Source organism: Pristis pectinata, chromosome 15, assembly GCF_009764475.1.
Source record: "Pristis pectinata isolate sPriPec2 chromosome 15, sPriPec2.1.pri, whole genome shotgun sequence".
Taxonomy (NCBI): Eukaryota; Metazoa; Chordata; class Chondrichthyes; order Rhinopristiformes; family Pristidae; genus Pristis; species Pristis pectinata.
Genome location: NC_067419.1, coordinates 9,588,667 through 9,607,267, shown reverse-complemented (window position 1 = coordinate 9,607,267; position 18,601 = coordinate 9,588,667). Strand labels below are relative to the sequence as shown.

The following is an 18,601-nucleotide window of genomic DNA, read 5'->3' as shown; positions in this document are numbered from 1 at the left end:
ATGAGCATTTGACAAGCTAAGTAAATGTTATTTTTCTGACAGTTCTGCCATGCTGGGTCGATGACATCAGAAAATTAAGAGCAAGTGCAAATTAATTCAGAAATATAGAGAAAATTCCAATGATGCACAGGACTGAGGCACATTTTATCAACACTCTAATAAATGTCTGTTTCTCATGCTACAACTAATTCTAAAGAAATGTCAGCCTTTCAATTGACCTTTGAAAGCACTGCACACCCTTACACAACAATCCAAGCTTCTACAGCACCTTGCAGATATCAGGAATGATAATTCAGTACAACTTCAAAAGGCGTTATTAATCAGCTTCCAGAGAAACGTGCCAAGAAGGAGCACTCAGAAGGACACCTTGTCTTGCAGATCAGTACATGAAAAAATTGCTGCAGCAGTTTGTGTGCATCAAGTCATCTGATGGATCAGTTCTGCATGGAAAGGTAATTTCTTCTCCCATCTTACATGGACACCATCTCTTCCACTTCCGCCATTTGATCTATTGTTCAGCTGATGTAGCTGTTTAGAACATAAGAAAATGGGAGCAGAAATAGGCCATTCAGCTCCTATTGCCTGACTTGCCATTCAATATGATGATGGCTAATCTGCCCCAGGCCTCATCTCCTCTTCTGTATCAGTTCCACAAGTCCTGAGTTCCTTGATCTTTCAAAATAAAAGTGCCCACTTTCTCTTTAAGTGCCCCCAATGATCAAGAAATACCCCTTAGAAATATTAAGGCCAAGACGGTGTCAAAGGCTCTTTTAAAATTTTTTTACCTTGTTTGGTTTGCCAAAAGAAATCCAATCTGATCAAGGTAGTAATTTTATGTCAAATTTTTTTCAACAACTAGTCTATGAGCTGGGAGCAAAGCAGATTGTATCATCTGCATATCACCCAGAATCTCAAGGAGCTCTGGAGAGATTTCATTCTACTCTCAAAAATATGCTGAAGACTTATTGCTTTGAAAACACAAAGGATTGGGACGAAGGTATTCATTTACTTTTGTTTGCCGTTAGAGATTCAATCCAAGATTCAATAGGATTTAGTCCGTTTGAGTTTGTATTTGGACATAGTCCAACAGACTCAAGTGCACTTCCTCATTAACCCATTGCTCTCTCAACAACTCCAAAGGTCCTCTCATCCTATGTCCAAATACAAGCTCAAACGGACTAAATCCTATTGATTCTTGGATTGAATCTCTAACGGCAAACAAAAGTAAATGAATACCTTCGTCCCAATCCTTTGTGTTTTCAAAGCAATAAGTCTTCAGCATATTTTTGAGAGTAGAATGAAATCTCTCCAGAGCTCCTTGAGATTCTGGGTGATATGCAGAAGATACAATCTGCTTTGCTCCCAGCTCATAGACTAGTTGTTGAAAAAAATTTGACATAAAATTACTACCTAGTTGTTCACCACCCTCTGCAACAAGTTCCAACACACTTAAGTGTTGCAAAAAGTGCGAGGTGTTGCATTTTGGGAAGTCAATCAGGGTAGGACTTACACAGTAAATGGCAGTGGCCTGGGGAGTGTTGTGGAATAGAGGGATGTAGGAGTATAGGTACACAGCTCGCTGACAGTGGCATCGCAGGTGGACAGCTAGGTGAAGGTGGCATCCAGCATGCTGGTCTTCACCCGTCAGGTCACTGAGTACAAGAGTCAGATGTTATGTTCAATTACACAAGATGTTGGTAAGGCCACATCTGGTACTGTTTTGGTCATCCTGTTATAGGAGGGATGGCATTAAGCTGGAAATAATGCAAAGATGTACAAGAATTTTGCCGGCACTCAAGGGCCTGAGTTATAGGGATAGGTTGGACAGGCTACGACTTTTTTCCTTGGAGCGTAGGAGACTGAGGGGTGTCCTTATTGAGATGTATAAAATCATGAGAGGCATAGATAGGGTAAATGCACACAGTTGTTTTCCTGGAGAAAGGGAACCAAAAACTAGAGGGCACAGGTTTAAGGTGAGAGGGGAAAGATTTACAAAGGATTCGAGGAGCAACAACTTCATGCAGAGGGTGGTGCGTATATGGAACGAGCTGCCAGAGAAAGTAGTCGAGGCAGGTACAATAATAACATCTAAGAGATAGATAGGAAAGGTTCAGAGGGAAACTGGGAAAATGCAGGCAAGTGGGACCAGCTTAAGTGGGCACCTAGGTCGGCATGAACAAGCTGGGCCAAAGGGCATGTTTCTGTGCTGGATTACTCTGTGACACCTCAGTTTTAAATGACCAGCCCCAAATCTTGTTACAACATCCCCTCCTTTGTTATTACCCCACAAGCAGAAACATCTCGACGTCTACCCTGTCATTCCCCTCAGGATCTTGCGTGTTTCAGTAAGATCACCCCTCATTCTTCTATGGCAGGGTGACATATCCAGGGATACCGAAGTAAAGCTTACCATAGCTGCTTCTGTTTCAACCCATTTATCGTGCCAGGAATGACAAGATGTAAACCCCAGCAATAGGAGGGCAAGGATGGGCCATGGGAGAGGAAATCTGACCAGGTTTGCGGTGTCAGATCGCTGGTCAATAACCCTTGCTGGAAGAATGCAGGCGTGACAGTGAACCCGGGCTGCATTTGCAAGACCCTGAAACCAAACGAGTTGATGGCACAGAATGAGGCCACACCTGGACAAGGTCAACAGTCTTCAAAAACAAAAACAACCACCTCATTCTTTGGAAATCCTGCATCTTGCACGCACAACCATTATGTCAATAAATAACTGTTAAAATGAACCCCTTCCCATAAATCTCCCTCAATTGTACGAATTCACACCCTTCTTGTTCCCTGCAAGGTCAACCCCTGCAGCATTGACCAGTTCTTTCCCTCAGTCTTAACAACAGCACTTGCATCACTTCATCATCAGACTCCAGATTACAAACTCCCAACCGTGTTCTTGCCCAACCAAGACATGCTGCTAGATCCCATCTTCTCTCCAAATTATATAAACCCTGGATCCTACGCGAAGATCACCCAACAATCCCTGTATCCCTGTTCTCCTTTCTCAATGACACAGTGGTGAAATGGTTGGTGACGCTGCCTCACAGCTTCAGTGACCCAGGTTCCATCCTGACCTGAGGTGCTATCTCTGTGCACGTTCACCCTGCGACCAGGGGTGCTCAGTTTTCCTCCTACATCTCAAGATGTGTGCTGGTAGGTAAAATGGCCACTGTAAATTACCCCTCAGTGAAGATGAATGACAAAAAAAAAGAATCAGAAGGACAATTTACGGGTGTGCTTCAGGGAGAATAAGTTGTAGGGATACAGGGAAGGAAGGGGAGGGGTATGGGGTTGCTCCCTGGAAGCTAGCATGAACTCAATGGGCTGAATGGCCTCCTTCCACCTTGCTAGACAACTGTGCTATGACTGAAACACGAATTTTGAAGCCTGAAGGAAAAAAATCTAGCCCGTCCAATCACAAAAATATAGTCTTCTCCTCAATGACTTTAGTTTTAAAAAATGAATATTTTTAGTTCTGCACAGCCACAGCTGTTTGAGTGAGTGAGTGTCACTGAATCCCAAAGGTCCTCCAAGCTCTTGTAGACAACCGGTTAGCAATTTACAGTCTTCCCCAGGAGAAGAGAACTCCACACCAACGTAGCCACTTTGAAGAGCTGACAAGTCCTTCACTTGGGAGGCACCTTGGTTCCAGTTACCGGCATCTTGTTTGAGCTGACATAAAATATCTGTCAAGAAACACATCGCTTGCAGATCAGCAGTAAACATTGGGGCTGGAGAAAGGGTGAGTTGGAACGGACCTCTTGGAAAAGCAATAGCCCCGACGGATCCATCTTAAATGGGCAACAGCTTTCCTCCTCAAACTGCGTCAGTGCAGAATGTGGAAAGGAAACCGGTTACCTCCTGGAATGCTGTAGGACCAAAGGGCTGGCAGAGAGTGGGACTGTGGGTAAAGGGAGTGTAAACTGGGGAAATTGGAAGGCGGGGAAGTGTGTTGGGGGTCAGATGCTGGCAAATCAGCGAGAGCTGCAAGCGCTGTGGGTGGGAGGCAGAGAGGTCTGCCAATTTAAAGGGAAGCTCCTCAAGTCGATTTCAAGGCACTAGGTTGGCACCTGCGCAGGGAGGTTCCCCTTTAAAAGAAATCAGGATGAAAATCCCAGAAGTGCAATCAAGCATGCAGGCTACCTTAGTAAGCTCCACTGGCTGCAATTCTTGGTGGGTTACACAATAAAGGTGCAGAGGGATCCAGAACTAAAGCCACGGACTTCACAATCCATGCTCCAAGTTCTTGAGCAAAAACCAAACTGCTGGAGGAACTCAGCAGGTCGGGCAGTGAACAAGATCAGGAGCTACGAAGACTGGGTGGGAGACCAGCATCTGCAGTCTTGGTTTTTGTTTGTCTTTTATCAATCCACAGAAATTCAGTCAATGCAAAAAGAAATGTGATCTGATTTCTTAGCATACGTGCATCTAGGGTTTTATATTAAATACACTAAAATGTGAAAAATTTAAATGAGTGATTCTTACCAGAAGAGAAAGAGTCAACAGGAGAAAAGTATTCAGATCTTGAAGGTTGGTGCCTCCGAAATCTGTGGGTGAAGGAAGAGAATCACTAGGAAGGCAGCTGAATGCAAGGACAAGCTGTGCCAACCACAGACAGTGTGAATGAGCAAAGAAACCACAGTTGTCAAACTAGATTCGAAACAGCAATAATTTAACAATTGTGAAGAGTCAGCCCACTGGCAAATAACCCGAAGTGGAGGAGGAGGCAGTTCAATCAGTAACTTGCACATGTTGGATGATTAATCACAGACTAAGTGCTGGAACTTTTGCAACAACAGCACACATGAAGCTCAGCAGAGGGTCAGTCCAAGGAAACAAACGAGTCTGCTCGCGGGACCGGTTAATATTTTTGACTGGGCACATACGGTAGCTCCCACTCACCCAGGACGTGCCTGGAACAGGTTGATCAAACAGTTGAAGCTTTACCCCAGCATTATTACTTAATCCCAGTTTCTGAACAGCACATCAACTGCATCAATGCAACACTTTCCGCATCTGTCACTAGATCAGTCTCTTGGGGCGAGTCTGCCAGGCGACTTGCCGGCTGCTTTTTACTCTATACTTGCGTCAAGCCCGCTCCCACTTATTTTAGGAGCTTAATTCAGAGCTTTTATTGCACAGACACAGCCCAACTGGTCTGTGCTGGCATTCAGGGCCCCTTAACTCCTGCATCCTTTCCAAATCTATCAATGCAACCCCTCTGCTCCCTTCTCTCTCACACACTTGCCCAGTCTCCCCTCAAAATGCATCCATGCCAGCACGTGGTAGTAAGTGCCCCTTTCTCACTTTATCCGCAGCAAGTCTTTCAGAGTTCCCTCTTGTATTTTTTGGTGACCATTTTACATTGATGCCAAGTGCTTCCCCACAGGTGGAAACACTTGCTCTGTGTCCATTCTTACGAAAATCTTTCAGCACGTTAATGATCTCCATTATGGAATCTTTCTTGCTCTCAAAAGAGATGATCTGTTTATCCTTTCTTGAGATATATATACTCTCACATTTCTGGCATCGCCCTGATAAACCTTCAAACCAAGGTTGCTGAGGTGACCATATCCTTTACTATGGTGCATTTAAAATAGCTGTTTCTGGGTACCACAGGTATCAAAGCACTTCTCCACTGGAATCATTTGAGATCCCCCCCCCCCCCCCCCAATAATGAATGTTCCATTATCTCCCTTCAACAGCTCGTCTCTATTCCATGGATTTAGCTCTTCCTCATAAAATCCTTAGTGTAACTGCTTGCCACAGGAAAAATAAAGCAAAACATTAAAAGGCTGCAGCTACCACTTTCACTTCTTGCGATTTTGCTTTTTATTCTCTTCCCCCACAGAGCAGAGAACAGTGCAGATTATTCCAGCAGGAAGTATCTAGTTGCATTGCCCATGCTGAGTAAGCTTGATAGATTAGTCAGCCTCCTCCTGCCAGGAGCAGGGAAGAGAAATCAAACTGCAACTGTGAAGGATTTTCAATTCAGGGAAGCACATGATTTATTTCAGACCTCACTTTTAATAGTCCAGTTAACTCAGTGTAACAGCTTGGGCAACCAGTGGCAGTCAAGGCAGGGAAATAATTTTTCATCCATTCACACAGTTTGGGTACGCTAGCATTTATTACTCATTCCAGACGGCCCTTCAGAATGCAGACATACTGGACTGCAGATGTTGGAACCTGGAGCAACTCACAGGCTAGAGGAACTCAGTGGGTAGGGCAGCATCTGCAGAGGGAAATGGACAGTCGACGTTTTGGGTTGAGACCCTTTATCTGGGCTGAAGGATAGAGGAGAGATAGCCAGTATCAGGAGGTGAGGGGAAGAGCAAGAACTGACAAGCAATGGGTGGATCTAGGTGAGGAGAGGTAATAGGCAGATGAAGGAGAGAGTAGAAAAAGTTCACTAATTTCAGGTAAACTACTCCCTCTCCATCCGTTTTCTCTCTCCTCAGCATCTAACTAGTTCTGCTTACACCAACCCACACCCTGTTTTCCCCTTCTTCCCCTCCTCCACCCATTCTATCCATCCATCACCCACACATTCTTCCCACTGGGTCCCTCCCCCCAGTTCCCATCTGTCCTCCCCACTTCCCCAATTCCAATGCTCCACCTTCCTTTCCCATCAGGTTCCATCATCAGCAGACCTTTGTCACCTCCACCCATCACCTCCCAGCCTCTATTTCCACTCCTCCATCTGCCCATCACCCCTCCTCACCTGGATCCACCCATCACCTGCCAGCTCTTGCTCCACCCCTTCCCCCTTAATACAGGCCACCTCCCCTCTGCTCTTTCAGACAGCCGATGTCTCGGGTGGAGACCCTTCCGGATGAAACATCAACTGTCCATTTCCCTCCACAGATGCTGCCTGACCCGCTTGAGTTCCTCCAGCTTCCTGCTTGTTGGCCCTTCAAAATGTAAGGAGCCATGTTCTCTGATTGGAGTCCATACTTCTGTTAAATTAGGAACACCATTATTCTGACCATGGAACACTGTAGGTGTGGCAAATATATTTCCAAGTCAGGATTGGAGAAAGTGGTGGCATTGCCAGGCATCAGATGCCCTTGCCCTCCCAGACAGTAGAGGTCAGTTTGGAGAGGAAACGTGGGGTACTGTTGCAGTCTATTTTGTACGTGGTACATATTGCATCCATGGTGTGCCAGTGGCACATGGAGTGAACATTTAGATTGGTGAATGGCATGTTAATCAAGCAAATTACTTTGTCCAGGATGGTGTGAACCTACTTGAGTATTTTTAAAGCAGCACTCAAAACCAAGGGAAGAGGATTACAACACAGGCCTGTCTGTTAGGCAGTAGAAAGTCACTCAGCACAGGATACCCAGACTCTGATGAGATCGCACCTCCCACAGAACCAGAGCAAATGCCCCAGAAACTGTCGCTCTTTCATCAGTCCAGTCACACATTTATCTGGCTATCCTCCCCTTGGTACATTCGTGGATGCGAGACTGGGAGTAATCCAGAGCTTTGAAATCCTGCTTCTTAAATCACTTCCCTAACTCCTTAAAATCTGCTGGGAGAACCTTGCCCTTATGTTGTTGGCACTGATCCGCTCCTTTTCCCATGCCCTCTCAGTGCTGTTCTATATTATAGCACTTGGGTAAACAACATTCAAGAAGCTTGACATCATCCAGACCAAAGCCCTCTATTTGACTGGCCCTTCAGCCTAAACATCCTCCACCTTTATCGCTGGCGTATGATGCCTGCACCCTGTGCTGTCCAAAGAATGCTGTGCACCAAGAAACACTGCCCCCTCTCTCCCTGCCCTCCCCCACCTGTGACCTCAACCACCAAGGACCAGGGCAGTAGTTCTACTGGAACATCACTGTGTTCAAGACTGCTCCAACACACTGACCATCCTGAATCAGAAACCTTCCTATCAGCACTCCAGTAAAGGCAAACTTGGCAACTCAAGGAGACGGCTCAGCACCAACTTCTCATCGATAACCAATTACAGGTAACAAGGGCTTGCCAATATTGATAATTGGTTTATTATTGTCACATGTACCGAGATACAGTGAAAAGCTTTTGTTTGCATGCCTTCTAGACTGATCATTTCATACACAAGTACATTGACGTAGTACAAAAGGGGAAGCAATAGCAGAATGCAGAATATAGTGTTACAGTTACAGAGAAAGTGCAGTGCAGGTACACAAATAAAGTGTAAGGGCCATGATGAGGTAGACTGACATTCCTGTAATAAACATCCACACATAGTAAAGACAATTTGGTGACAGGAAAAATGAAAGTTCTCCATTAACCATTTTGTACCAATGCTCCAGTGAGATATATTGGATATAACGTGGCATTAAATGAGAAAATAAGTGATTTTCTGAAAATAGTAAATTGGTTCCTCTCTTCATCCAGTCCAAAGGGTCAAATTCTTCCCAACTAATTGCAGCAATTAGCATCAGGGATTAGCATGCAATTATGTGTGCTTATGCAGAACCAATTTAAATTGTAGAACGACATGCAGGAAACATCCTCGCCACCTGCTGCCCTGTGTTGCACACCATCATTTGGGGAGTTAAGTCCCTCTCAACTGTGCACCTTTTCTCTGCAGTCAGAAGAGTTAAATCTGTGAACAAAAATGAAAGAAATTAAAATAGAAATAAGAGCAGAGTGGAGGGGTTTGGGAGAGCAAGCAGAGTCGAATCTTCGTAGCTCCAACAACTCAGGTTCAATCCTAGCCTCCGGTACTGTCTGTGTGGCGTTTGCATGTTCCCCTTGTGACCACCTGGGTTTCCCCGGGTGCTCTGATTTCCTTCAATGTCCCAAAGGTGTGCAGTTTTGTACATTAATTGGCCACTGTGAACTGCCCCTAGTGCGCAGGTGAGTTGTAGTACCTGGGAGAGAGTTGATGGGAATGTGGGGGAAAACAAAATGGGATTAGTGAAAGCAGATCTTGATGGATTGCACAAACTTGGTCAGCTGAAGGGGCCGTTTCAAAAATACAGCCATTATTTTGCAAATAACAATATATATATTAATAATAAAAAATAACAAAGCTCTTGCAGGAACCTTTGATATTGCAATGAGTAGCAACACACCCAAAGCTGACTGACAGCTGTGCCTTAGTGTTTTCATTCACAATGGAATGTTGGGAAGATGTGCTAATTTCCCATGCTACCAAGATCCAGCAGGGAGTCTCATCCAATCCAACCTTCAGGATTGGATCTCAGGCTCTCAATCAATCTTAAATCCATTCCTGGGAAATTGCCTGGGAATTTTTAAGCATGCCTCTTGTATCAGCTGGGGTTATGCCAGATCCAACACGGAGTGGTACTTCCTCCATTCAACTGGTCAGATTTTTGGTTAAATTCATCGGCATTAATGTGGCAATATAATAGTTCGGTTCACATTTGGTCTCTACAGTATCAGCTAACTTTTTTTTAAAAAGGCTACAATAAGAGAGCTGATGGAGTGCAAAAATCATTGAAGGTTGGTGGACAGGTTAAACAAGCTGTTAATGCACAGAATCCTTGGCTTTATAAACAGAGGTTTACACCACAAAAGCTAGGAACATGCTAAAAAAAAAATCACATTAAAGCACAAGTTTAGTCCCAGTTCTGCACACTGCTCATGAGGAGAGGGGGGACGATACAGAGGAGATGATTAGAACAGATCCAGGAATGAAGGGTCACAGCTCTATGGATGAAGTGGGATTGTTCTCCTTCTTGTGAAGGCAGATGAGACCTAAAATAATAGGTCAGAAATAGTAAAAAGTTTCCAGTGGCTGAATGGTCAATAACCAGACAACTGAGATTTGAGCTGTGTTTTTTTTATTTTACTCCTTCATAGGCATGTACATCACTGGAAAGGCCGTCACTTATTGTCCAACCCCAACCGGACTCTGAGCAAACTGACGAGTAGATCAATTTCAGAGGACAAATCAGGAATTAACCACGCTGCCGTGGATCCCACAGTACCACAGGTCTAGACCAGGTATGTTAAAGGATGCTTCTGAACCAGAAGAGTCTTAACAACACGCTGTTAGTTTTTCATTTACCAAGATTGGACTTAATACTTAGGGATTTTTATAATTACCCAACTTTGAAACTTGCCACGTTGTGGGGAAACACTGGGAAGTAGCACAAACTGAATTTTCCTACATCTGACCTAGCACATAGTTGAAGGTGAAACAGCCCTGTGTTATACTGCTGTACAGTTCAATGATTCACCTGTTACACTCATCAACGTGGGCCTCAATTTTCCTGAGCTTTTTGCGAAAGGAGAAATGAAATGGGTTTCCACTTCAGAACAAGAAAACTCATCTAGACCTTCTTGGACACCAGCAACCCTTGCTGAGGAGCACACAACTGATGCAGGGCCCTTCGGCCCACCAAGTCACTCTGATCATCAAGCAGCCATTTATACTAATCCTGCATTCCCATGAGCTTCCCTCGAGATTCCTTCACTCACCGACACACCAGGGGTGATTTACAGCAGGCAATTAACCTACCAACCCGCACATCTTTGGAACACCCAGTGAAAAGGCACATGGTCACAGGGAGAACATGCAAATTCCATGCACACAGCACCAGAGGTCAGGGCTGACTGGAACTTTAAGGTTGCAGTTATTCAAGCTGTGTCATACTGTACGCAGTCAAATAGTCACCCGATATTCATGATGAATACAGGCAGCTGCACTGGGCGTCATATGAAGGGGAAATCATTTCTGACTAATCGACTGCAGTTCTTTCAGAATGCATCCAATAGAGTAGATGAGAGAGAACCAAATTAGTGTAGATTTTGGAGCAACACAAAGCGCTGGGGGCTCTCAGCAGATCAGGCAGCATTTATGGAGGGAAATGGACAGTCGACATTTCGGGTCGAGACCATCCCATCTGGACTGAAAGGTAGAAGGGAGATGGCCTGTATAAGAAGGTGAAGGGAAGGGGTGGAGTAAGAGCTGGCAGGGGATAGGTGGATCAGGTAAGGAGGGGTGATGGGCAGATGGGAGGAGGGGAGAGTAGAAAAAGTGACAGAAGCTGAGGGGTGATGGGTGGAGGTGATAAAGGACCGCAGTTGATGGAATCTGATCAAAGATGGGACCGAGAGAGGGAGGTGGGGAAAGCAGATGGGAACAGTGGGGGACGGGGATTCAGTGGGATGAGTGTGTGGGTGATGCGCGAACGGAGAGGGTGGAGACAGAGACAGAAACAGGGTGATTGTCTGTTGCTCCAGATTCCAGACATGTTGATGGGGGCCAGGTAGATCAGGAGAGGAGAGAAAAGGGGCAAGAGGGGGAGCAGTTACCAGAAGTTGGAGATTTTCAGCAGGCTTTTAATAAGCAGGTTGGTTGACAAGGTTGGAGCTCATTGAACTGGGGCTAATTCACCAATGTGCTCTAATACACCAATGTAATAGTATTGTGTTCAGTTCTGGTCGCCTCATTATAGGAAGGATGTGGAAGCTTTAGAGAGGGTGCAGAGGAGATTTACCAGGATGCTGCCTGGATTGGAGAGTATGGATTATGAGGAGAGACTAAAGGAGCTAGGGCTTAACTCTGGTTACACCACACTTGGAGTAATGTGTCCAGTTCAGGTAGCCTCATTATAGAAAGGATGTGGAAGCTTTAGAGAGGGTGCAGAGGAGATTTACCAGGATGTTGCCTGGATTGGAGAGTATGCCTTCTGAATGAGCTAGGGATTTTCTCTTTGGAGAGGAGGAGGATGAGAGGTGACTTGATAGAGGCGTACAAGATGATAAGAGGCATAGATAGAGTGGTCAGTGACTTTTTCCCAGGGCCAAAATGGCTAACATGAGGATGCATAATTTTAAGGCGATTGGAGGAAGGTATAAAGGGGATGTCAGAGGTAACTTTTTTTTTAAAAACAGAGAGTAATGGGTGCGTGGAATGCACTGCCGGCAGAGGTTGTTGGGGCAGATACATTAGGGATATGTAAGAGACTCTTAGCTAGCCACATGAATGATAGAAAAATGGAGGGCTATGTGGGAGGGAAGGGTTAGATAGATATTAGAGCAGGATAAAATGTCGGCACAACGTTGTGGGATGAAGGGCCTGTACTGTGATGTTCTATGCTCTATGCATTCAGAGTTGGTTAAAAGATGGAAAATACAGGAATAAACCACGTCAATGTAACTGTAAGGCATCAGCCCTATTTGCATGTCCCTGTAAAGTCAGCAAAAGCTAACATACAGGTGAAACAAGCAACAACATTCAGTTTAATTGCAAGAGTATTTGAGTTCATGAGTAAAGATGTCTTACTACAATTATACATCACCTTGGTGAGGCAATACCTGAAGTATTGTGCATACTTTTGGGCTCCCCACTCAAGATAAAGATAGGTTTGCAAGTGGAGTACAGCAAAGATTTATCATACTGGTTACTGGGATGGCAGCTCTATCATATGATGAGCGATTGAGTAGGTTTGGCCTCCATTCTCCAAAGTTTAGTAGAACATGTGGCAACCTCTTTGTAACAGAATTCAGATCGGGCTTGAGAAGGTAAATGCTGTGAGAATGTTCCCTCTGGCTATGGAGTCTGGAACCAGTAAGTTTCACGGTCTTAAAATAGGGGATAGGCCAGTTAGGACTGAAATGAGGAGACCTTTCTTCAGTGAGGGGCGGCGAATCTTCACATTTCTCTACACTGTGACCCGTGGAGGCTCTGTCATTAATTGCATTCAAAACAGAATGATGGATTTCTGGAAATGGGTATCAGGGGATATCGGGAGAGGTCAGGAAAACAGTGCTTGAGGTAGAAGATCTTGATGAACAGCAGAGCAGGCTCAAGGGGCTGAATGGCCCACTCCTGCTTCTGTTTCTTATGTTCTTATCAGTCAGCTGCAGAGAAACTTGGGACGGGCAACAGTGAAGAGTGAGGCAGTGCAAGGGAGAATGAGTGTTTTGGACGGACTGGGAGGCAGATTGCAGTGTTTACCTGACTGCGAGATGGTTTGGGCCTGTCAGCTGGGAAAGAGAGCAAAACGGGAATGGCATAACAACAGCAATGAGAACGAAAGGTGCGGTAAACCCCAGTTCTGGCAGCGCTGGTTTCTAAGCGAGATCTGTAGTGAATTCACAGCCAAATGATTGGTTACTGAAATCAACTGTCTTGGTCTGTGCATTCCTAATTAGATTATTTACATTTTCTGATCAGCAGCACATACACTAATCTACGCCTTTGCATCTGTTCATAATCCTCCAGAAATTCAACTCATTTCTTTCTTGTTCATTTTGAGAAAAGCACTCCAATGAAGTGATGAAAGGCAGCATCACTGGCTCACTCTCAGAGCTCAGCACACTTCGAATAAAAAATGAGCACCTTTGTTAGGATTAATCCCTACTTCAATATCCATTTATATTCAAATCATCAAAAAAAACACACACATACACAAACTGAGATCCTGTTGTACAGGATAATAGTTGGGCTTTCCCCACTAAAATAAATCATAAACCAAAAGGCACACTACAACAAGAGCATCCAAGCTATCTGAACTTGCTTCATCATCTCTCTCACATGCATCTGGTTAAAATAATAGAAACATAGAAAACCTACAGCACAATTCAGGCCCTTCGGCCCACAAAGCTGTGCCAAACATATCCCTACCTTAGCAATTAATAGGCTTACCCATAGCCCTCAGCTCCATGTACCTATCCAACAGTCTCTTAAAAGACCCTATCGTATCCGCCTCCACCACCGTTGCCGGCAGCCCATTCCACGCACTCACCGAGTAAAAAAAAACTTACCCCTGGCGTCTCCTTTATACCTACTCCCCAGCACCTTAAACCTATGTTCTCCTGTGGCAACCATTTCAGCCCTGGGAAAAAGCCTGACTATCCACACGATCAACGCCTCTCATCATCTTATACACCTCTATCAGGTCCCCCATCATCCTTCGTCGCTCCAAGGAGAAAAGGAGAAAATGTTGAGTTCCCTCAACCTGTTTTAATAAGGCATGCTCCGCAATCCAGGCAGCATCCTTGTAAATCTCCTTTGCACCCTTTCTATGGCTTCCACATCCTTTCTGTCGTGAGGTGACCAGAACTGAGCACAATACTCCAAGTGGGGTCTGACAACATTACCTCTGGGCTCCTAAATTCAATTCCATGATTGAAGGACAATATACCATATGCCTTCTTAACCACAGAGTCAATCTGTGCAGCTGCTTTGAGCATCCTATGGACTCAGACCCCAAGATTCCTCTGATCCTCCACACTGCCATGAGTCCTACCATTAATACTATACTCTGACATCATATTTGACCTACCAAAATGAACCACTTCACACTTATCTGGGTTGAACTGCATCTGCCACTTCTCAGCCCAGCTGTGCATCCTATCTATGTCCCGCTGTAACTTCAGACAACCCTCCATACTATCCACAACACATCCAACCTTTGTGTCATCCGCAAACTTCCTCATCCAGGTCATTTATAAAAATCACAAAGACTAAGGGTCCCAGAACAGATCCCTGAGGTACACCACTGGTCACTGACCTCCATGCAGAACATGACCCTTCAACAACCACTCTTTGCCTTCTGCGGGCCAGCAAGTTCTGGATCCACAAAGCAATGTCCCCTTGGATCCCATGCCTCCTTACTTTCTCAATAAGCCTTGCATAGGGTACCTTATCAAATGCTTTGCTGAAATCCATATACACTACATCTACTGCTCTTCCTTCATCAATGTGTTTAGTCACATCCTCAAAAAATTTAATCAGACTCGTAAGGCAGGACCTGCCCTTGACAAAGCCATGCTGACTATTCCTAATCATATTATACCTCTCCAAATGTTCATAAATCCTGCCTCTCAGGATCTTCTCCATCAACTTACCAACCACACTTCAGTGAAGTGAGTCTTACTTCACTGGTCTATAATTTCCTGGGGCTATCTCTACTCCCTTTCTTGAATAAGGGAACAACATCTGTAACCCTCCAATCCTCCGGAACCTCTCCCGTCTCCATCGATGATGCAATGAACACCGTCAGAGGCTCCGCAATCTCCTCCCTCGCCTCCCACAGTAGCCTGGGGTACATCTCATCCGGTCCCGGCAACTTATCCAACTTGATGCTTTCCAAAAGTTTCAGCACCTCCTCTTTCTTAATATCTACATGCTCAAGCTTTTCAGCCTGCTGCAAGTCCCCACTACAATCCCCCAGATCTTTTTCCGTAGTGAATACTGATGTAAAGTATTCATTAAGTACCTCCGCTATTTCTTCCGGATCCATACACACTTTCCCACTGCTACACTTGATAGGTCCTATTCTTTCACGTCTTATCCTCTGGCTCTTCACATACTTGTAGAATGCCTTCGGGTTTTCCTTAATCCTGCCCGCCAAGGCCTTCTCATGTCCCCTTCTGGCTCTCCTAATTTCCTTCTTAAGCTCCTTCCTGTTAGCCTTATACTCTTCCAGATCTCTAACATTACTTAGCTCTGAACTTTTTGTAAGCTTTTCTTTCCCTTTTGGCTAGATTTATTAAAGCCTTTGTACACCACAGTTCCTGTATTCTATTGTAACCTCCCTGTCTCATTGGAACATGCCTGTGCAGAACGCCACACAAATATCCCCTGAATATTTGCCACATTTCTTCTGTACTCTTCCCTGAGAACATCTGTTCCCAATTTAAGCTTCCAATTTCCTGCCTGAGAGCCTCATAATTGCCTTTACTCCAACTAAAACGCCTTTCTAGTCTGTCTGCTCCTCTCTCTCTCCAATGCTATTGTAAAGGAGATAGAATTATGATCATTGTCTCCAAAATGCTCTCCCACTGAGAGATCTGACGCCTGACCAGGTTCATTTCCCAATACCAAATCAAGCACAGCCTCTCCTCTTGTTGGCTTATCTACATATTGTGTCAAGAATCCTTCCTGAACACATTTAAACTCTACCCCATCTAAACCCCTCGCTGTATGGAGATGCCAATCGATATTTGGGAAATTAAAATCTCCCATCACAACAACTCTGTTATTCTCACACCTTTCTAGGATCTGCTTCCCTATCTGCTCCTCAATATCCCTGTTACTATTGGGCGGCCTATAAAAAACACCCAGTAAAGTTATTGACCCCTTCCTGTTCCTAACCTCCACCCGCAGAGACTCCGTAGACAGTCCCTCCAGGATGTCCACCTTTTCTGCAGCCGTGACACTATCTGTGATCAACAGTGCCACTCCCCCACCTCCTTTGCCTCCCTCCCTGTCCTTTCTGAAACATCGAAAACCCGGCACTTGAAGTAACCATTCCTGTCCCTGAGCCATCCAAGTCTCTGTAATGGCCACCACATTGTAGCTCCAGGTATTTATCCAAGCTCTAAGCTCATCTGCCTTGTTCACAATACTCCTTGCGTTAAAATAGACACATCTCAAACCGTCAGTCTGAGCACATCCCTTCTCTATCACCTGCCTGTCCTCCCTCTCGTATCGTTTACAAGCTTTCTCTAATTTGAGAGCCAAACACCTCTTCCCCAGTCTCTTCAGTTCGGATCCCACCCCCCAACGGTTCTAGTTTAAACTCTCCCCAGTAGCCTTAGCAAACCTCCCCACCAGGATATTGGTCCCCCTGGGATTCAAGTGCAACCCGTCCTTTTTGAACAAGTCATACCTGCCCCAAAAGAGGCCCCAATGATCCAGAAATCTGAATCCCTGCTCCTTTACTTAAAAAGTCTTCTCTGAATGAAGCTCTTGACATTTGTTTCTTCTCGTACACTTCTGAATACTGGCACTGCAGTGAAGTGTACAAAGTGGAGTTTACACCTATTGCCAGTCCACGCAGGGAAATAGTGAGAATGCCCATGTTTGGATTGAAGGACCCAACGAACACCACAGCCAAGGGCAAAAATAGAAGGCTGAAGCCAGGTTCTGAGAGAAGCATGGGGATTTTTTTAATAAAAGGGATAAAGGTCAATTCGGTGATTAGATACTGTGAGGCACAGATTTAGAAAATGATCGATTCCACTTCTCACTGGAATTGTCCAAGGTAGACTGGGTCAACAAACAAAGAGCAAAGTCAGTGAATGAACAGTGGCAGATATTTAAACAGCTGGTCTACAGCACTCAGCAAGAGTTTTCCCCTATTCAAAAAAAAAGGAAAACTCTTTTTCCTATTGATGATCAGAACAAGTGGAGTCATCAATGCCCTGCTGGAGACAAAGTCGAGGACAGAACTTAACTTCAACTGAAAGAGCTCCACTTTACTTCCACTGGAAAAGAGCCAGTGAGAAGCATGAAGCTTCCTAACTATCTAATTATGACACAGACTCTCGCAAGCATTACCATGGTTAAGCCAGATCTCAGGATGGACTACTTTGACACAAGACACTGTGAATCATCTATCTTTTCAGCTGCAACAAATCATACAAAGCTTATTGAAAAGGAATCCAAGAGCAAACCTGGTGTGCCTGATTGTTCCAAAAATATTTTCTGCCTTTAATTTGAAAGGATGAGTACAAAAGTGCATGATTTAAAGACTAAAAATTAAATGCAGCTTCTAAATTGGTTTCCGCATTATTAATTCCCCTCAATGTTCTTTATCTATCAGTTTCAGAAATATTTCAATCTTCATGCTCAGAGACTCAGATATGCTCAAAGGTTACAGCCAATTAAGCCCACAGTTTGCCTAGCCAAATTGGAGTTGGCAAAATAATTCCCTCACTAACAATGTAATTACTTTGTATTCATACTTTAAAAACACATCTTCAACAGGAGGCCAAACTTTTTCTAATGCAGAAAATCTTGAATAATACATTCCATTTTATTTAATTTGCAGTGAAGCAGCTGCTGTAGCGATTAGAACACCTCACAACTAAAGAATGAGGTCAGGCATCGCAGGAATAGGATAGACTTGGAGCTGGGTCTCATTTGAAAGGGTTGCAAGTGGCCGACTGACCCCAGGGTTGAGGCTATTTGGGAATTTAAGCAAGCACCTTGAGGCTAGGAATTAGAGTGGTGTTCCTCGCATCAAAAAGCTCTGTGTGGTGGTCAGTGTAAAATATATGCATCAATGGATAAATAAAGACTGTGACACATCTAATTCAAGACCACACAAGCGAAATACCGCATAGGTTGTGCCTTCTGGTTGACCACACTTCTTTCGCCTCCAAGAATATGTATACAGCCTGTTCCATGTCCCCAAAATGAAGCACATTTCTAATGCTGCCACTGACGTAATTTCTCCATCTGTTTCAATGTGCTGCCCTTGACATTATCCAAAAAACACGTTTCCATGCGGACATCAAAACCTCACCCCCACCCAATCACAGCCCTTTTCACTCTCAGATGTTTATCTGAGTTCCAGCTGAGTTCCATTAATTTCTGATGAAGCGTCTTTGATCTGAAAAGTTAACCGTTTTTCTCTTTCCACAGATGCTGCCTCACTTTAGTGTTTTCAGCGTTTCCCATTTTTATTTCAGATCTCCAGCATCTGCAGTTTTCTTTTCTCCCCCCATTTTCATTAATTTCACTCTTTTTCCACAAGCTGCCAAGTCCCAGTCACCATTCCTCTCCTTGGCAACTGTCTGAGGTTCAGCCGGAGTCTGTGCAACCTTGCTGAAACAGCTCCTGCCATCCCAAAGCCTTCCCACCATCTACAAGGACAACTCA

General features: G+C 44.6%; 1 protein-coding gene across 1 annotated transcript in view; it reads right to left on the bottom strand.

The window, feature by feature from the left end:
* LOC127578251 (contactin-1-like) overlaps positions 1 to 18,601 on the bottom strand; it is a 659,394-nt gene that overhangs the window by 573,344 nt on the left and 67,449 nt on the right. Inside the window, 1 exon segment of the mRNA XM_052030032.1 lies at positions 4,498 to 4,559. The gene's annotated coding sequence lies outside the window, so the exon portion shown is untranslated.